Source organism: Coturnix japonica, chromosome 4 (genome assembly GCF_054131305.1).
Source record: "Coturnix japonica strain WE chromosome 4, WE-NBRP24, whole genome shotgun sequence".
NCBI lineage: Eukaryota > Metazoa > Chordata > Aves > Galliformes > Phasianidae > Coturnix > Coturnix japonica.
Genome location: NC_140666.1, coordinates 70,792,293 through 70,813,565, shown reverse-complemented (window position 1 = coordinate 70,813,565; position 21,273 = coordinate 70,792,293). Strand labels below are relative to the sequence as shown.

The following is a 21,273-nucleotide window of genomic DNA, read 5'->3' as shown; positions in this document are numbered from 1 at the left end:
TAATTCATGGTCACGGACCAGCTCTGTGTCTCATTTGCAGGACTGGCTGAGGGCACCAGAGTTGTGTGGAACAGAAGGGAGGTGATCCCTGCCGCTTGCAGGAAGGGTCCTGCTGCCAGGTTATGGGGAGTGGCAGGAGCATGAGGAGCTCTCAGGTACTTCTGGATCGTGTGGGCAGGAACTGAACTTTCTAGACTCATGCTCTGTTTCCTGCAGTGTCTTCCTGGATTGAGCTGGAAGCCTTGGGTGTCTGCAGCCTATGGAAACCAGCTCTGAAGGATGGCAGTGAAAATGGCTGAGAGCTGTGGGAAATGCTTAAGGAAGTCTAATGCTTTTGGGATCTAGAGTGGCAAAGGGCTTAGATCTGGTTCTAAGTGCTTGGTTTTAATAAAATAAGATTCCCTCCAGGCTTAAGTTGGACTAGGGAATTCACAATAGGCAAGTGACCCTAAGAGTGGGGTACAGAAGTCAGCTTTAAGGAAGCTGTACTGATTTTAAAACATAAATGATTGAGAAGTCAACTGCTTAATGTTTCTTCCTAAACATCGGTGCTGTTTAGATTAGATTTTTGGAAGCGGGACTCAGACTAGCTGCCAACCTGTCAAAAACGTGCAAAAATACATATTGCCAAAACTATTTTACTTTGAAGGAACTTTTTGATCCTTACATTAGATACTTTGCTTCCAACGCAAATGATGAATGTAAGCAATTTGATGTAGATTCCTCATTTTTAATATACTTATATTAACACAATAAATCAGAAACAAATTCTGGAAGATTATTCGGTTACTTAAAAAGGGAAGCATATATCAAGAACCTATATGAGCTGTCTGTAATTTAAATAGAAATAGAATGGAAGTTACTAAAAATAATACAAGACTCTTATACTCTTATACAACTCTTATATTATAAGGTATGCATGCTGTGTAACTAATATGTAGTTAAATGGGACGGGTAAAAGATCTCAGTCAGAGCTAAGGATTGCTTCTTTAATTGGAATTTTATCTTGAGCAAGCTGCTCATGTAGCTGAACACTTCACTGTGTGGACCGAGATCTCTGCATCTTTTTTGCAGGCTTCAGATAAAAAGTGAAGTTAGTCACTACTGTGGAGTCATGTTTAAGGATTCTTAATTCTCAGGATTTTGTATGTGGAGTATTAAAAAGTCCCAAAACACGTTGGTAGAAAGCTGAGTGTTCCAGAAAAGGTTTATGGTACATTTCAGCTTGTACACACATAATTAGCCAGCAGCTTGAGGAGTTTGGCCAGTCTTCAGCATCAGTGTTGCCCTTAGCTGCTAAACACAGATGAAGTTCTGCAGTAGGCTCTTCTGTCCCTGGTAAGATTTGCCTCTCCCTGACTGTAGATTCTGGTATCAACACAAAGCGCATCTTGCTGATGTACTGTAGTCCACAGCAGGAGTGTTATCAGATATACACTGTTTGGAAATGAATCTTAGGCAAATGATGATCAGCTAAGTTGCTGAGAGGAGTAGGTGCAAATGCTGTAATCACGGTCTGATTAGGCAGTGGCCTGTCTCAGCAGAAGAGGAGCAGCAGGATACGTACTTCTGCACCACCTGAAATTCTAACGGGCAAAAACAAAGTGTGAGGTTCTGATACCAGCCCCGATTAAGGGAGTTATGAACACTTAACTGCCTGTTAGTCTGAATACATGCATCTAGTTTTCTCAATGTGCAAACATAAAGACTTCAGATAACCTGACCTGTGGTACTGTTAATGAACAGTCCTGAAATCTGCTGGCAGGTATGATTGCAGCTGGTAGTGTCTGGTTTGTTGCCTTTGCTTATTTGACCTTCACCCTTCTAATTTCAGAGTGCGGCTGAGATCTGACTTGGACTCTGCTGCTTTTACAGCTGTAGCCAGGTTCATATGATCCCTTGGGTTTTAATGGATGGCTCTGTCTAATAATAAGATCTGGTCCTCACATTTTGCTGAGTCCCTACCTGGGGACATTTCTATTGGAATTTACTGATTTTTAATCTTTCCTCCACCTCTTTTTTTCTTTTTTCGTGGAATATATTTAATCCAATGTTTTGAGTGGTTTGTTTGTTTGTTTGTTTTTAACACACTTGTAATCTAAAACATAATTTATAGTCAGATTTATAGTCAAACAAAGGATGCTACATACTCTTGAGGCATATTTGTTCCACTTCTTTCTCTATGTCGTGTAAAGGAAAGTAACAAGGGAAAAAAATATGTCTTTTTTTTTGCTTGTAGGGGAAGTAATGCAGCAAAAGATTCTCAGAACAAAACAGCCCAGCTTTCATGTGTAACAGAAGAGCATGGAGTGATTAAGCACAGGGAATTCCTTAACTCTTGTTAAGTTAAGCGATGTGCCCTTGTTTCCAGGAACAGCTTAATGGTTGTTCTCAGGTCTTTGTTAGCACAGAAGGCGCAGATAGTGCTAATGATCGAGAACGAGGCAGTCCTATCAAGACCCTGCAGTGTATGGACTGCAAAATAAGTCATATCTGTCAGTCAGCTTAGCAAACAAGTAAGAAATTCTATCTGGTGGGTTAGCAAAGCACTTGTCTTCCTAATAATAGCTGTGCTCTTGAAAGGTCCTGCTTTGCAGAACCTCTCTGCAAAGGTGGAGCGTGGACCTTCACTGCTGAATTTTTTAAGTAACAAACAAATGGGTCAAAAGGAGAAAAAGCATTGTTGTTTTCAGCTCCAGCATCTAGCCAGTTTTCAGTATCTAGCAGATTGCTTTGTAGTTATGAACTTTTCTTCTTAATGAAAAGCTATTTATTTTTTCAATAATACAGTTTTTCTCCTGTGATCGATTTTGGTTCCTCTGAATTCAAAGTGAATTCAAACCCTAGAATATATATATATATATATATATTCTATATATATATATTTGTCCTCAACTGTGCACAAAAGGTTTTTCTTTCAGTTTTTTGACTCTGATTTTAGACCATGTTTCTGATCTTCTTCACCTTTTGTCCATCAGTTCATTCTTTCACCTATGGGGTTGTACACAGCTCCTCCAGTTATAATTATAACCTGTATGTTTGCTGCATTAGGTCTTAAGAGAAATACTTGATGTTTGTAATTACATTTTGCAGCATAATGTACTTTGCATAAAAGTATCTAATTGTTTTAATTACCTGTTTTTATATAATGATGTTTTATACATCTTCTGTAAATGGAGAATGGTGGTTACACTCAACTGAGGTGGGTTTCTTAGTGTGGGTTGCCATAATGAAAGTGCTCCAAAGTGTATCCCATTCCAGTGGGTGTTCACAGTGAAATTATTCTCACTGAGGGCTGATAGAATCTCAGAATGGTTGAGTTGGAAGGGACCTTTCAGCCCACCCAGTTCCAAACCCCTCCCATGGGCAGGGCTGCTACCCACTGGATGAGGCTGCCCAGGGCCCCATCCAGCCTGGCCTTGAAGGCCTCCAGGGATGGGGCATCCGCAGCTTCTCTGGGCAACTTGTTCCAGTGCCTCACCACTCTCTGAGTAATTAATTTCTTCCTAATGTTTAACCTGAGTTTCTCCTCTTTTAATTTAAAAGCATTCCCACTTGTCCTTTTAATTACTATCTGCCTGTATAAAAAGTTGGTGTCCCTCCTATTAAGTACTGGAAGGCCACAGTGAAGTCTCCCAGAGCCTTTTTCAGACTGAACAAGCCCAGCTTTCTCAGCCTTTTCTTCCACCTTCTTTGGACCCTTTCCAACAGCTCTTGTGCTTGGGGCCCAATGCAGTGCAGTAGGGTTTTGTCCTGAAAACGGGGACAAAGCTAGGAGGAAAAGTCTTTCACCTTCATGTGATAAATGCAGCAAATATGGCTTTGGAAGCAAGTTGTTTTGTTCAAAGCAAAATTAGGAGAATGTTTAGAAGACTCCTCAATCTATTACTAGTTTGGGGCATCCTCTAACTGAAGTTGTAGCAATCTGTGCAAATCTTCTATGCGCCTCCCTTCTTGCAGTTCTCTATGATGAAGACCTGTCACTCCATTACTACATTCTCAAGGGTATTTCTGTCTCTACTCCCATTGTGTCCAAAGTTCATACATTTACACCTAGTCATTTCTGACAACTAAGTCTGCTTTTGTCCAGTAATGCATTTAATAGGAGCGTTTATCTTCTTTTTCTGTACAAGAGATATGTAAGAGCCTTTACTTGCACCACGCTCAAAAACTTCCATTTTCTTCCTGTCCCTATCAATAATTTCTCAGGATTTGCATTCATAAATTGCTACAGCAAAAAATGGAGCATTTCACCAGTTAAGTCTTTCTACTGTTTGAGGTGAAATGTCTTTTCCAGGCTTATATAAGGAAAGCTGTGTCTGAAACAGCTGTTGTTCAAAATGTTATGGTTTCTATTGGACAGATTCTGATTGGATATATTTGATCCCAGATAATTGAATTTATGAACAGTCTCTGTAGCCAACCATTAAGCATAATATTCTATTCTTATTAATTAAGTATAGTTACTTCTGGCATATTCAAAAACAGCTTGTATTTTTAACTAACTTTTATTGCTGCATAGTAGAAGGAGTTGTGAAGACATAAGACATAAAGACATCAGCCTGTGAGTCCATTGCAAATACAGCTTTTCAGTTCTGAAATGTCCTTCCCTAACTATATTTATTAATTCATTCATCCATTCATTCCCAGCCAGGGTATAAGGAAATCTGCATTTATGACAACTGTAATTTCAGCATATGGCTATTTATGTTTACTTGAGATTTTCTCGAAATCAAGACAAATTTGGGGATTTTCTAAGTTTATGGGACTGCTTTTAAAGGAAATACCACTGGGAAGACTGGAAAGCGTAGCCCACGGCAGCCACCTACAAGGGAGAAGATGATATGAGCAGTCTCCTTCTTCCCCCAATTAGATGAGAACTGTGCTATGGTCTGCTTAAAAATCAGGCTGTGTGGTAGTGAAATTCTGATTAAGGCTTCTTCAGGAGAAGTGTTGATTATATTTGTGTTGTTGCTGCTCCTAATTCTTTTATGGATGCCATGCCTTCTGCTTTTAATAAAGAAAAGAGTGGTACAAAACTTTACAAATGAGTATAAATCTAGAATTTACCATTATGATGAAAGGAGATGTGATGAATGGATGGCAAATCTCAGAGCTATAGTGTAATGATGGGGTCATCTCATCATGATGGATAGATATGTCATGTAGTATTCAGAGTCTTCAAAAAGGGTTTCATTTATCATACTTGAGGAAGCATCAAAGTGTTTGGGTATGACTTGAAGCAAAAGAATCTTTACAGTTTGCCTTTGAACAAACTCAGGAAATATATTGATCATACAGGTTTATGTTGCTAGAAAAGCAGCTAATGATGATTCAGTCTGTGTGTTTTGTGCATAGCTTGAGGAAGTGTTCATTAAAACCTTATACCATGTATGGTGCTACCCCCTTTGGGAACTTAAATGTAAAAGCTTATAACCTTATTAAGTGCAATTTGAATTTACAAAAATAGAATAATATATTTGAATTCTGGAATTGTGTGGCAGTAGGTGAGAGAGGAAACTACATCAGATGATGTTTGCAGTAAAAGGAAAGCTCTAATTTCTAAATGTGTTGGTGCGTAGTGATCAATAACAGCAATATTGGTGACTGAGTTCATTTGAGCTAGTGTTCAAATGGATATTTAACAAAGATGGGTTTCTAAGGAGAGGACAGAATACCAGAAATTGAGCAGATGAAGCCAGAAGTAGGTTAGATAAGGCAAGAGCAAGCACAGAAGTGAGAAAGAAAGATATGAATGCTTAACAATACATGTATTTGTAGTAGCCAGACTGTGAACCAAAGATTTGCAATGACTGGGTGTAGGAAAATCCATGATGGTAGCTGGCACTGGGCATGATCCTGAATGCCAGCAGAGGGGCTGCTGTTTGTAAAGAGGACTAGTATGTATCCACTTACAATTTTACCAGCACCTAAAACACTATTTATATCCTGTCTGAAATTGGCAGGGCAGCTCATATGTTCTCCATGTAATGTACTGTAACTACACTGTATCTAGCACGTAAACATTTGCTTTCTTAAATATATTGGTACTGTTCTTTTTATCTTCCAGACACTGCATATTTATGCCTAATCTTTTGTGTTTTCAGTTAAGCACAGGCTAAAACTGTCAACCTCGTTTATCTGAGACGATTAAAAATGCAGACAAAGGCTTTTCAGCCAGCATGTGAACACTGAAGCTGCTACTTTATGTGTACCCAGCTTTTGCTTATGGGATGTCATTGATCTGTATATGATCAATATTTTTAAAATTTCCTTCGAGATCTGCTCAGCAGCCATCTGTAATCCAGCGTGTGGAGAAGAAGCTGAGTGAGTCAGTTTCTTCATTGCTTTTCAGAGTCATTTAGCTCTGACATTGCCTTGATGCGCTAGGCTCGTATCCTTGCTTCAAAAACTGTAACAGTATGTTCTCTCACAGACCTTCATAGCAAAAAAGATTTAAATGATAAAATATGTTGACAAGCCTATTGGAGTTTGAACAGAGCAAGATCGGAGCAAGAACAGAGCAGCAGGGGGAGAAAACATTAGGTAGTAATTAGCAGTAGGTCCTTAAGCCTCCTAATCAGCTGCATATAACAAGGAAGAAATGTGACTAAATAAATACAAATGTGCTGACATAGTTTACAAATAAAACAAAAATATTTTACAGCTTCTGGAATTCAAGCTAACTTACATTAATATATAGTCTGCCTTACCAAACTCCAGCTCTGGGGGTTGTCTGTTTTCCTTAGTAAAAAGGATCCCCCCTTAACACACTGCCAGATATGAGAAGTGGGAACACAGGAAGATGTATGAATGAGATGAAGAAATGGGAGGAGCTGAGATGAGTGCACATGGTAGGGGATCTGGAGCTGTCTGAGCATGAGAGAGTTTCATAGGAGTAAAAAAAAGAGAGAGATGGAAGTTGAAAAAAAGAGCCCTGAGTGAACTGCAGATATATTTTAATTATCGTTACTTATGATCAGTAATTACACCGTTGCCAAATTCAAGCTGATCTGAAGAAGCCAAATTCTGCACACGATACTATGCGATGTCCTGATATTTATAAAACTAGTTACCGTACCGCTGATATTTGCTTAATACCAAATTCCTTTCTAGTTTGCTCTGCATGTTAGGAAGATATGAAAAATCTTTTCTGCAACTGGCTGAAAGAACTTGGAAGATTTTTACAAATTAGAGCATGCTGTTCATATTCAAATAAAAAAAAAAAAAAAAAAAAGTTGTAATTTTCTTGCCATTTACATAGGGAGTTCCAGCTCAGCTTAAGACCTGCATCAGAATACTTTGTGACTTTTATTTCTACATACCTAATTGATGTTTTGGTGCTCTGAAGGTTAGTAAATGACTTCTTGCTAATCACAGAATCACAGAGTGACCCGGGTTGGAAGGGACCTCAAGGATCATGTAGTTCCAAACCCCTGCCTGGCAGGGCCACCAAACATACACATTTACTAGATCAGGTTGCCCAGGGCCCCGTCCAACCTGGTCTTGAACACCTCCAAGGACGGGGCATCCACAACCTCCCTGGGCAGCCTGTTCCAGGACCTAACCACTCTCCTAGTAAAGAACTTCCTCTTGACATCCAACCTAAATCTTCCCTCTTTCAACTTAAAACCATTTCCCCTTGTCCTGCTGATCCTGGGAAAAACGTGTGTAACAGTGGCAACAGTCAAACAACCAGATGATACCATCTGCTGGCCACAAAACAGCAAACCTGGCTATGTAGAGATAACAGGTAAATTAAAAAAGCTTGAATTGAAGAAGTGCTGTTTCTCTTCTCTAAGTTCTAATAGCAGGTTTAAACAAAATCTATATAGGGATTTGCTTTTTAGGTGCCTTTAATCGATGCTGAATTTGAAAAGTAAATGTGTAATGTCAAAAATTGGCCAGTTTATAACAGTGACATAAGGATGTAATGTAATTCTTATTAAAGCTACCCATTGGTCTCTCTAACCATCACCACTTCACAAGAGAAGAGATCACACCTCAGTAATGGAAGAGGTGCATTGAACAAATGAATTGCTCCTCTTTCAATGTTATTTTAAGCCATGTTCTTTCTTCCAGGTTTTGGGGAACGTAGGCAACAGGAATCAGATCATTCAAAGAGTTCATTGTCCGATGATCCATTTGAAGAAAGCTTAAACATTTTTTACATGCTGGTTGTATTAACAGTTTCTTTTTTTTTTTTCTTTTTTTTTTTTTTTTGCCTATTAAGATGGGCCCACATCCAAATTGCGACATCCTGAATTGTGTGTGAGCTAAATCTGGTTACAGATACAAATCTGAAGGGTGGAGCAGAGCTACAGATCTGACTCCCTCGGCCTTGTGACTTGGATTTGACATGAGTTTGGCATGTCCAAATTAACCCTATTTTTTTTTACAAAGCCCCTGAATAAACTGGAAACTTAAAAAGGTACTGTCATGTTTGGTATCTGAAACCATACGGTGGTCTTTAGCTGCCTGCAGTGCTCTGAATTTGAGTTTCTTTTGATGCTGGTGTTATTCATTGGGAAAGAATGTGGCCCTGCTTCCAGTGACAGAGGGTGTGAAATGGTGTAAAGTGGAAGTAAAAGGTGGGTTATTTTGAAAAGAAAAAAAAAGAAAAAGCAGGAAAGGCAAAAAAAAATAATAGTTCCCTGTTCATCAGTGACCAAATAACCATGGAGCCAGTTTCCTATCTAAGTAACTGAGATTCTGTCATGTGACAGTGACATGAAGTCACACACTGAACAAAGAATTTCCTTGGAAAAAAAAAAGAGGAAGAAATGTAGTCTATGATGCTCTTTTTAAGTGCTCAACGCTCCCTAATCCCTTCCCCCATCTCCTTGGCTTCTTGTTTCAGTGTAAGGTGTAGAGCACACAAGTTATTCAAGTTTAGAAACTAGTTAGTGGAATTGAATTCATAAATGAGTGCTGGTGATTTCAGACCATAAAATGGATCCTAATTTATTTTTACAAGCAGCATGACTGAGGTTAAGCTTGAAGGTTGCTGTAGCCAGACAGGTTTTTTTGTAGAGCTGGTGGCTGAGAAACGTCGACACCACATGGGATGCACGTAAGATACTTATGTAGCATGTATTTCTATAGTGTAGAGTTTTGTACTCAGACATTTTTTGTGAAATACGCAGGTCTGTATTTCGAAATAAATCCTCTAAGAAAACACTGCTGAAAGAAAGCAAATAGATTCTTATGCGTTTTGTAATCTGATGTTAGCAGTCAGTGGGAGGTAAACATTTATAAATCACTTGTAACTGGCAGGCTGTTAACTTCTGGGAAATGATTTGATCAGACAATGGAGTAAGTCTTTCTTGACAGGTAAAAGTGTTTGTTTGCTCAGATGGTATTAATAGGTTGCTGAAAGTAAAATTTGGGGTCATAATTAGTATTACATCTACTTAGAAATTCCATTCTGCAGCATTCCAGGAGAATGGGAACTGTGGGAGTTGGTCATTTTTTGTCTGTTTGGTTTTTAAATCTGGAATAACTAAAATGCTGTAATTTATATTTAGTTGAAATATTACACGATCAAAAGAAAGCATTAACTGATAGCTTTTAAAACTTTTCTTCATAGTAAAGTCTAATTAAAATGTACTTTTTCAGTAAATGTCTCCAAGGGTTTGGTTCTGCATCTCAAAATGATTCGATCATATTAAGCAAACTTTGCATTTAATGTATTTGAGGAAATGCCCCTTTTTTGCTCTAAGTAAAACGGTTATTCTAGGTGATGCATAATAACATACTGTACTGAAATCCTAATACAGGCAAGCTAGTTGATAGGTTTCTCATGTTCTTCATGCTATTGGTATAAGGTAAGCAGGTAGGAATATAAAATTACTGTAGTCTTCTAGTACAGTTTTCCCACTGAAAGAAACAAGCTTCTTTCCCTTTCTGCCTCTATCCCCATTTGCCTTAAGGAAGATGCAATACAATGTTGGATTATTTGGATTTTGCTGGTATTGATTATACTAGAGACCTGACTCTGAATAAGGTATCCCAAGAGAAGTTCTATTCTGGGGTGTTTTGTTCTTGTTCCTTGGAAATATCTTCGTTCTCAGTCAGCATACTGCAATTGCTTTGTTAAAATCAGTAAGTAAACATCCTGGTCAAATTCCAGTTCAGATAACAGCACTCTGCTCACAGAGTTCCTGCAGTTTCAAATAGATGGCATACTTTAGTCTGTTACCCTATTCTGTGTTATTGGATGGTGGTGGTAAACAGCTGGTGTGTTGTGGCTCAGAGGTGTTCTCAGCTAACTTAGGTATAAAGTGGATCCCCTATGCTTTTATTTATTGTTTTAAAACTGAGACATGTTGATGATGGTCAAGTTGCTGAAGTGTCAAACATTTATCTTATCTCTTTTTTCATCTTCCTGTTCAGCTTGTTCTAACTATTGTAGAGTTAAAAATGGTGTCTGATTTTTAAAATGATACAAAGTTTTGCTCCCTGCCTTGTTCTTAGGCCATGTCTTAAATAAACTGATATCTCGGATTATTGATATTAAATTTGCTATGGGATAGGTAAGATGTAGTTTGCCAATATAAAGTCAATGATAGCCAACAGATGAAAACATGACAGTTTCAATGAAAGTCAGCTTATCACCTTTTATCACACACCAGGGAGGCACGTTCAGCACGGCTTGTTTTTCCTTTCTCCAGTTTGAGCAGATTGGGATGGATTTTTGATATCTGTAAAATTTGACATATCAGATTAATGAAAACAGCACAGCAGAGAATGTCCAATACATGAACGAGATTCATCACAAATCAAAATTCAAGTGTGAGCTTATTCCAAGTTCAGAAAGTCCTTGTGGCAGTGAGGCTTCTTTCAGCCATGATCACACTGCCTGCAGAAAAGATAAAACTAAGTATAATTCTCTATTTCTTGGATTACAGCAGTTGTCATTACCTCTCCCTATTCCCTTTCCAAACACCTAAGCACCTTTATATTTTCTTGCAATGTTTAATGTATCAGCTACAATATGCAAATTGTGTATTTTTCTGCACTCTATATTATATAGAGTTTCTTTTTAAAGTAAAAGGACGTTATCTGAATACTAACAATATGTCCCTTTAGAATGCCTTTTCAAACTATACTTGAAAAACTCATAAAATTACTGGTTTTCAGCAGTAAGCTCATCTGCTCCTTTGGTAGTTTACAGAAGGGTACATGAACCAAAGTGTTGGCTTGTTGACCATAGAATCCTGTATAAATATGAAGGTGCTACTTTAATACAGGTGCAGAAAAATATATTATTTGGAATGAAAAAATGTATACATGAATAATTTAACGTTACTACGGTAATACTAACGGGACAGGTAATTTTTACAGTTAACTGAGGAATCTATAGCTGGATGGAACAGAAGAGCAATGGACTTTAAGTACAGGAGTTAGATGTAGAGTCCCTTTATAGAGATCAAACACTATAATTCACTATGCATTTGACATAAATCTCAAGAGGGCTGGAGGAGAAGAGATAACTATGTGACTTAGTCTGCAAACATTTATTTATATAAAGCTACTTGTTTTTGTTTTTGGGTTTTTTGTTGTTTTTTTTTTTAAACCTTACAGAATTAAGTTTCTACTTGAGAAATTGAATTCTGGCTGAGGGAAGAGTTATTTCTTGTAGAAGCACAAGCTCCAAGATCATAGACAATGTAATACTGAGTGGAGACACAGGCAGTCCAGAAAGCCAAAGTAAACGTCTTAAATCAGCATTAAGGTAAATCCATTGGGGAAAAAAAAAAAAAGGCTACCTTTAAATTCTCTCCAACATAAGTGAAACCTAAAGATGGCAAGATGCAATGAAGGGCATCTTAGCAAAAAGAGTGGCTTGTAGCACAGGGAGACTGGATCAACTTTTATGTTTATTACTGTGGGAATTGGTTCTGAGCTCTTCTCATCTCTCTTTTCTGGGAGATGGGAAACAACGCTGTAAGTTGGGGCTCTGTTTGTATCTATCAGAGCTCAGGTAAAAAAAATCTGAATGGTGATGACAGTCGTGCCATAAGTTCCTAGAAAAAAAGATTTCATATTTACTGCAGGCAAATCTGAATTGTTAATACAGCCCAATTTCACAGCTGCGGTATTTATTACAGTCTATTCAGCACGTCAGCGTGTAGAAAAATAAGAATCTTTAAAACTGCCACAGTTAAATGCCTTTCTCACTACCTCAGAATGTTATTCAATCCAAAAGTCTACCTTGAAATCGTTCTTGCAAATCAGAATCTAATCTAATCTAATCTCTTTAGCTGTAGACCCTCAGAGGCAATTTGAGCATAGAGGGAAATCACAATTTGCTGAGTAGATTTAGGCTGTATAATCAGAAACATCAAAGGGACTGACATTTTCTCATATTTTTTATGGTCCAGACCTGGTAGTAATAATATTTTAATGTGAGTTATAACATAAGCAAGAACATAGTATTTTTACTTTGAGAAGGCAGGATTGTAGAAACAGAAATGGAAAATCTGTTGTGAAAGCATTCAGTGACTGACTGCTTGTGCCAAACAGCACAGATTACACGCTGTATGTTCAAGCCATTCCAAGTATAAACAAGCCAACTGTAGGCATAAGAATAGAGGAATTAATAATAATAAAAATAAAACAAAAAAAACCCAACCAAACAGTAGCAGATAAGTGATTAAGTTTGAAAAATGGTTGTGTGAAAACTCAAAGAAAGGCACAGATAAAGAATCTCTGTTACAGTGATGATAATTATCTAGATACCAACCCTGCTCCTCTTTAAAGCGTTAGCTGTTGTAGTGAGAAATCTGCCAGTACCCAAATTAGTCTGGCATTTTCATGGTGTCAAATACTGTAATATGTACAACTGGCAAGGAACAACATAGTTCCATGCAGCAAGTGCCAGCAGCAACACCCCACCAGCATGGCAGCTGAGTGGAGGCAATTGGACTTAGGATAATGAAAGCCTTCCTCTTCCTCTTTCTGGCAACCTTAGAAATACGGAGACACAGTCATTAGACTGGAATCTATGCGACCTATTTTTCCTAACGTGTGATTAACGCTTTACCAGCATCACACCCTGAAAGAGGAAAGATTTGGTTTCTTTGTCCAGGCATTGAAGTGACAGGCATGTTAGCAATGGCTTCAGTCAATCTAATTACCTGAGAATTAAATGTTTTGAAGATGCTTTTTTCCATTTATTTTTTATACGTTACTTGTATTGCAAAATATACACGAGCAAAACAAACAAACCAAAGTAGCTTTTCAGGTGCTGTCCTGACAAACAGCGCTGGGGGCTGTGATCCCTACAAGCAGAAGAGACATCACTGAGAGCTCTTCTGCAGGTTTTGCAAGGAGACCCGTGTGGGCTCCTCATGAGTGATCGTTTCATTGTAAATCTTTTCATTTTTGCTTTGTTATCTGGACCTTACAGTTGAAGTTACCGCTGTAAGGCATGCAGGGCCCGGGAGCGGCATCTACCTAAGGAATCCGCCGGGCGGTGGGAGCGGCTTCTCGTGCTTTTATGTGACATGAGGCGTTCCATCAGCAGCTCTTTAACGTCTGCCAAAGGCAGTTCCTGGAGTCCTCAATGACAGAGGGAAGGGTAAATGGGGATTGGAGGATGCCACCTCCTCCGAATGGGATGAATCACAATGGGAGCGATCTGTAGGCCGGCGGGCGGCCCCGCAGCTCGGGGGCAGCGCTGGTTCTCGCCCTTGGCAGCAGAGGCCTCTCCGCTTCGGCTGTCGGGGAGGAGCGCAGCGCGGCTCCCAGGTCCCTTCCCCGTGCGGGGTCGGGCACAGAGCGGTGTGGGGGAGGCGCCGCAGGTCTCGTATTTCGGTGTGTTTTGGCGAGCTCGGAACCGGCCTTTCCGGAGGCTGACACGAAAGCCGTTTAACGCCCAGCCGCATCACCGGCCACGTGAAAAAGGCGGCAAGTGCCGCCTCCCGGGCGCAAGAGCTGCGTCCATCTGAGCGGGGGCTGCCTTTCTCTTCCCGGAGCGAACATCCCTCATCTCACCCCCGCAGGGCCGCCCCTCAGCACCATCCCCCGCAGCTCCAGGCCGTGCCAGCCCGGCTGGGACACGCGGGGCGGCGCTGCGGGCCCGGCGGGTTGTGTCGGGGCGGCGCTGTTCTTCCCCGTCCGGACGGAGAGCGGCACTGTGTCCCCGCACTGTGTCCCCGCCGCCAGCTCCGCGCAGCCTCCCCCGTCCCCGCCGCCGCCGAGCAGCTTCCCCGTCCCAGCGGCCGGCAGGAGCGAGCGAGCCGAGCGGCGGGAGGTAAAGGCCGCTGGGGTCCGGCGCGAAGCGGTGAGGCCGAGGAGGAGCCTCGCCCCCCCTGCTCCCGATAGGGCAGGGCTCCTGAAATGGCGGAGATCGCCGGCAGGACGCGGCCGCTGGGGCCCGTCCCCGGCGCTGTCGGGCCGCGGTGGTTCCGCGGTGGTTCCCCACTGCCGCCCCGCGTGGCGCCGAGCGTCGCTGTGAGGGGCCGCCCGTAGTGGGGAGGCAGGGGAGGCGGCGGGGCGGTTGCTGCGCGATCGGGACCGGACACGGGCTGCTGGCGCTGCGGGCTGCCCCTGCGTGGGGAAGGGGACGGCACCGGGCCGCACGGCGAGGGGTGGCGGCGGTGATGAGGCGGGGCCGCTGCCTTGGGGCCGCAGCTCCGGGCCCTCCGGCCCCGCTCTGCCTGCCCCGCGTGCGGGCCGCCGCTGCCGGCCACTGCCCGGCCTCGCCTGCTGGTGGAGGGAGGGCTTCGTCCGCCTGACACGGCCAGACCGAGTGTGGTGCGACTTTAGGCCTTAAAGGTGTTGTGAAGAGTTGAATCTGCCCCGTGCTAAAGGAAATAACGAACGCTGTAGTAACTGAATGGGATATTTGCTCTGAACGCTGCTGGCCGCGTGGTTATTGATGGTGCAACCTTTTGAGCGTGGTGATCTCCGTTCTGATGTAGTCCTATGAGGAGCCCAGCTTAAACAGAGGAAAGAAGTACAATATATCTGTACGTTACTGTTCTTCAAACTTGTTCTAAACAGCTGAGAACAGTCAGAGACACCACAGATGTTTTAACAGAAACTCTTGACAAAATTGAGTTTGCTTCTCACATCCCCTATGTAGCTTATTGTAGGGTCATACAGTTCAAAGGTGGGAATGATTCGTGTAGAGAGCTTAAGCAGAAGTCCTCCATAATTGTTTTGGAGAAGATTTCAAGTAAGTGTAAAGAAGAAGGAAGTTATGTAAGTTACCCTTCCATCCATTACAAGCTGCTACTTGTAAGCCTGAAGCAAATTGCAGAAGGAAATCAGGGGTGACGTACATTTGTAATAGCAGTTATAGTCCTGATTCAGCCGGGAAACAGTCACCATTAGGAAGGTAGGGCAAGTCTGCGTCATATGTTTGCAGCACTTTGAAGTTCCAGTAGTTTGTGTTGTTGTAGTCTGTGCCCTCGTGGGAAGCCTGTAAAGGAAACACAATAGCATTGAGAACATCTTAAAAATTATTGAGTTTCAGGAAGTTGCTGCCATCGTCTTTTCTACAGAGTCTCTGCTACTATAAAATGCCAGTAGGGAGTTAATTAGTCTTCAGTTAACTGGCTCTCGTGATTAAATGCAGCCATACATTGATATTTTCTCCAGGATCCAGCGGTGCTTGTGGAAGAGGTTAGATTTTGCAGCTTTCTTCTCATGGCTCCACTGGGAATGTAGGTCTACCAGAAGGTTGATTTATGTAACCAATCCACGATAACAATCTCAGATATTGCCTATGTTAGTTCAAATGACTATTAACAACTATTTAAATTGACCTGACTTTTTTTTCAGTCATAAAAGTTGAACTTGTGTGTACTACTTCCTGAGGGTAAATTGCTGGGTTTAAGTCTCTCAAGTAAGTAGTGATAGTCACTTAGAGGCTGTAAGCTTTTTGTTGATGTACCTGGATGAGGATGAAGTCATCTATCTGTGGGTTTTCAGCAAGCTGAAAATGGTTTTTATCTTTTTTAATAGCTTTGTAATGGCTGCATATGCATTGTGTTCGGTTGGCCTGGTGGCTACACAACTGGGTGCATATTAGAATGCGAGAAGTAGATATAATTGTACTGCAATGTACAATTATATTACTGTAATATAATATATTACTGTAATGTAATTTCCAGCTTAGAACCTGTTGGGCTGAGTTTCTTTTTCCCTGGAAAATATTTGAAAATTTTTTGAATACTATTACTTGAATAATCTGTTCTTGTTCTTGCTTTCCTGATGTGGTTTGGTTTCTTGCTTCCTTTTTTAACCAGTAGTTACATAGTGTAATCAATGTGGAGCCTGTTATGTATCACTGTAATATGTTGATGTTTGGGAATTTTTTCTTGGAGTGGTGCTCATGTTGCTGTTGTGTGTGGAACACCAGCAAGTTTCATGAACTGCTGTATGTCTTTATCCAGCCTGGCTGCTCAGCTTCCTTATTTAGGCTGCTGTTTTGAAGCTACTGGATTTTGCTTGGTGAAAAATCTGGCTGATAACCCAGCACACTTTGTGATTTGAGGGAGGTTCCAGCAGTCACCATCTCATGTGTAGCCCATTCTTTCCTGTGCTTTCTGCAGACCTGAATGTATCTTTGTTGTGTTTTGTATTTGAGCTCGTTCTGAAATCTAAAAGCTTCTCATGCTTCAGCTTTGCCCCAGTGTGCAACAAAGTGTCATTTAGAGTCCCAGAACTGGAAACTGTTGTAGGCTCGCTTGGAGATGGCACCTGGGGCTTGCCAGAACTGCAGGGCTGAATGTATCACAGGCTTGGAGGAGTTAAGATGACCTTGGGATGCTGTAGAGAGTTGACTGTGCAGTGCTAGCGTTGAATTGTTCTGTGTAGCAAATGCAAGGGGAAGTTGTGGAGCTGAGAAGCCTTGGTTCTGGCGCTTCCATGTACCTGGTGACATTGCAGAAGCTGTTAGGTGCCTGCATAGATCTAGAGATCTGTGCTCTGGAACCTCAGTGCTTTCCTTCATGTCAGTTTAGAATTCCAGCAGCAACTAATTTAGAAAGTAAACCTGTTTTCCTTTCCATCAGCAGCTAAAATAAGTCAAAGTTTGGGGGAATAGCATTTACATTTCTTACCAGTCCTGCCTGCTGCCACTGCAGAAATAAGAAATAAAGAATAAGTATTCTTTAAATGTTCTGTTTTTAATTCCTCCATCTGCCACCTGTATGTATATGTCCATAACAATAAGTACCACATGTGATCTTCAGTAATACCTGTTTCCAACATCATCACATCCTTACAGAACTGGTCTTTATCCTTGCTGCTCCCCTTTTGGTTTTCTGAATGCTAAAATAAATGCCCATCCTTTGGTCAGGCCTCAGTCACAGCAAAAACCGAAAAGATCCATATGAGAAGTGGAAATGGTCATGTAGGAGACTACAGTAACATTCAGGTTAACCTGACTAGGAGAGTCTTGTTCAGCTTTTTTCTTTTCTTTTCTTTTCTTTTCTTTTCTTTTCTTTTCTTTTCTTTTCTTTTCTTTTCTTTTCTTTTCTTTTCTTTTCTTTTCTTTTCTTTTCTTTTCTTTTCTTTTCTTTTCTTTTCTTTTCTTTTCTTTTTTCTTTTTTTTCTTTTTCTTTTTCTTTTTCTTTTTCTTTTTCTTTTTCTTTTTCTTTTTCTTTTTCTTTTTCTTTTTCCTTTTCTTTTTCCTTTTCTTTTCTTTTCTTTTCTTTTCTTTTCTTTTCTTTTCTTTTCTTTTCTTTTCTTTTCTTTTCTTTTCTTTTCTTTTCTTTTCTTTTCTTTTCTTTTCTTTTCTTTTCTTTTCCTTTCCTTTCCTTTCCTTTCCTTTCCTTTTCTTCGTTTTTCTTTTAAATTAGCCTCAAATACTTTGTGCTTTGTACTGCCTTAGCTTCTTAGTTATAAATTACAGCTCCAGTAAAATCTAAAAGATTAGCTCAGGGAAAGACATGGAAGTACAGCTGGAGATGTGTGTGAGGAAATTCTGAAGTGCTGCAGAAGAACTGTAGTTTTACAGAGTGTTTCCTCGATTAACTGCCCTTCAACCTGACTTTGTGGGAATGTCTCTGGAAACACGACATGAAGGAGTCGCAGTACCATCTGGCAGGAGTTTCCATTTCTCTTTCCAAATGCTGCCTTGCTATTTTGTAACATGGAGTAGGAATGCAATCCTAAGCAGTAGAGCTAACTGTGGAAGCCCCAACATATCCACTAGTCTCACTAGTTCCAGCCTTCTGCTTTGCACTTTGTCTTGGACGTTGCTAACCTTAAAGCGGATGAGCCTGGATATTTGGAAGGACATTGTGCAGATGTGTTGTTATTGTCTGAGAGACAGACAACCAACCTAAGCAAGACGACAGCTGCCTGCTACTGGTTTTTTAGCCTGTCTGGCTGCATGTTTGCACCCTCTGTGACCTCAATATTCCTTGTTTTTGCCATGTCCCAAGCTTTGCACCTTTGCCCACAACTAGATGAAGGTGCTTGGGCTGTAGTAAAGTGCATGTATATGTGTGAGGGGGTGTCCTGTAACAGTCAGACCCTTTAAAGTGTTGGTCTCCTTCCTTCTTTATTTCTGATGAGTTTTCTTATTGCTTTGGAGCAGTGGAATGTGTTCAGATGCAGAATGGGAGGGAGGTCTGGTTCTCAGTCTCTTGAGAGGGCTCTTGTAAAAATAATTGGGCGGACAACCTGTCATATTAGGAGGATGACAGAATATTTGTTTAGATTTCCTTATCTGGTCTACATATGCATGCTCATATTTATATATTATATATATATAATTTTTTTGTTTCTTTTTAATTGATTGGAAGATATTGTTAGGAAACTGATCTCTAGGTTTTTATGTATGGTAGAACTTAGACTTTGAGTATACTTAATGTCTTCAGTGGAACACAGTGTCTTAGGAGTTTTCAGCTACTTTAAAGAGTAGACATAATGTTTTAATAGTATCATGGAATGACCTGAGTTGGAAGAGACCCCACAGATCATCTAGTTCCATCTCTCTGCTATAGGCAGCATTGCCAGCCATGAAATCGGATGGTATTATCACATTGCCCAGGGCCTCATCCAACTTGGCCTTGAACGCCTCTAGGGATGAGGCATCCACAGTCTCTCTGGGCAGCCTGTTCCAGTGCCCCACCAACCTCTTGATGAAAAAATTCCTCCTGATGTCTTTCTAGTTTAGATGGGATATTACCAAATAATGGCGTGCCTGAAAGTAACGTATTCTGTTTTTGTTGTACTAGATTTTTGTTGCCTAATTCCTCACACGAAGGAATGAAGTTTCTCTGGACCAGCATGGGTATATAAGCATTTTCAAGATGGCTAAGAACTGTGGTGAAGAACCAAATGGAATGACGAGTAAGGAAATTTAGTTTTGTTCCAAGTTCATTCTGCTGTCGTTATGCTATTTCTTTACTTGAAGTAAGTCATTCTTTTAGGTGAGAAATAAGTCAACTTAGCAGACCTGATACTTGAGTTCAACTTAGCATGTTGTGTACTCTCTCAATAAAATGTTACCCACACTTAATCTATTAAAAATATATATATAGTATATATTGCTCAGTGTTAAAACTTTTCTTAAAGTTGCATGGTCTGTGAGCAGAATGCTGATTTTAATTTGTGTTCTGATCATTCTTTTGTCAGGAGGAGGCACCTGCTTCTACCAACTTCTACTGACATCCAACTCGCATATTTGACAGCATGGTTTCCTGACAGAAAAGTATATTGTGTATTTTTTTTCTGAACTCCAAGTCTGCATTAGATATACCATCAGTGGTGGTTTTGGAAAGATGAGAAGGGACGCACTATGGGGCAACACGATGAAACTGAAAATGTGAGTTCTATGCCAGTATTTTTTTTATTTGAATTCAAATACATTTTTTTCCCCAGTTTTCTGGTTATTATAATAACCCACATATATATATATATTATTTATGTGTATACACACACACACACACACACACACACAAACATTCTGAAGATTCAAATGAGCATTACATAATAAATAGATTACGTGGTTTGATATTTTTGGATATAAAACTTAAAACCAACCCCTTTATTTTTTAATTATTATCATTATTAAATACATATGGAGTTAACATCCTTAAATTGATGAGAAAAGCTTAAAAGCACATCCAAATTAGCAGCTTTGGTTGTATTCAGGTTGTATTTAAAATTTGATGGTGGTTGCAGTTTGCTTTACCTGTGTTGCACTGTGGCTTTCATCCTAAAGCGTTTATTCTGCCTAAAAATCTGCCACTAAAATGTTCAGTATAAGCTTTGTTTCAGTTTTGTCAGTCCTTCTATAGGTTGTTTACTCACCTGCATTATAGGAACTTAGTGCTTATAGGTCTTAAGTGGTTTAAATGCTGTGATTCCCAGATATCTTTGCAGCCATTTGACTGGAATTCACCGTTAATTTATTTAAAATTAATTGATGAACATTTTGAACTGTAAACTGTCCCTGTATGATTTTATGTTTTGGCCTTGGCAGGCTATTGTGAACCAAATACTGACCATGTTGAAAAGCTGATATCTTCCTTGCAATAGCCTTTCTTCACTCTCCTAAACAGCTGCTTTTGCAAAGTGAGTGGTATGTTTCTGCATTAGTTATGGTGACGTGAAAGTCAAGCCATGGTTTAGGTGGCCGTGCACAGCTGTCATGCTGTGTGATGAAGAGCATTGCGATCAACTCACCTGTATGATCTGGGTAACGGTGGTGGCTGTGTTGAGAAGTAGTGTTTTGTAGCTGAGAATTTTCTCTGTTGAAGAGTGTTATTGTGCTCCCTGTATCTGTTGTAATTTCTGTGTAAATGAGCAGGAGGCATTACTTTTGGAGTAACATACATGGTTTAAGAAACCATTGGTATTCATTCCTTTTCCTGGAAAGAAATATATAGAGTTGCTACTTAGAGCTGGGGTTGAGGCTTGAGATTCTGGTCCATCCCATTGCTTGGCAAGGTTTGCCTCCTCTCTATGCTTTCTTGTTCCAGCTGTAGAACAGAAAAGACAAAGGTGTGTTGTGACGTTGGTGCTTGCCTGTTTTGGCAGTTACAGGCTTGTCTGTAATGTCTGCTCTGTCTTGTGTTGCTCTGTTCCTGATGCTGTGTGATTCATCCGCTCAGCTCCTTAGGGGCAGCCAGTACTGGAACAGGCAGCATTGCAGGCTCATAATGTGTGATTTAAAAATAAATTCTTTAGAAAGACTAAAGCACCCTGACTTGATGGGTCTATAGCATCTTCTTTTTTAGATTAGGTTATATGCTTTTGTAAATCATACTGTTTTGTACAAAATAACAGACGCTTATTCTC

At 40.4% G+C, this 21,273-nt stretch overlaps 1 protein-coding gene across 12 annotated transcripts in view; it reads left to right on the top strand.

Moving 5' to 3' along the window:
• Nucleotides 1-21,273, top strand: part of N4BP2 (NEDD4 binding protein 2) — a 50,523-nt gene that overhangs the window by 749 nt on the left and 28,501 nt on the right. For 9 of the 12 annotated variants that reach the window (XR_001555194.3, XM_085547239.1, XM_085547238.1 and 6 more), the window contains exons 1-3: nucleotides 14,122-14,260; nucleotides 19,206-19,320; nucleotides 19,606-19,795. The gene's annotated coding sequence lies outside the window, so the exon portion shown is untranslated. Of the gene's footprint in view, nucleotides 1-14,121; nucleotides 14,261-14,851; nucleotides 14,979-19,205; nucleotides 19,321-19,605; nucleotides 19,796-21,273 lie in introns of those variants that run through there. The other 3 variants (XM_085547237.1, XM_015862382.3, XM_085547232.1) reach the window with 2 other exon arrangements.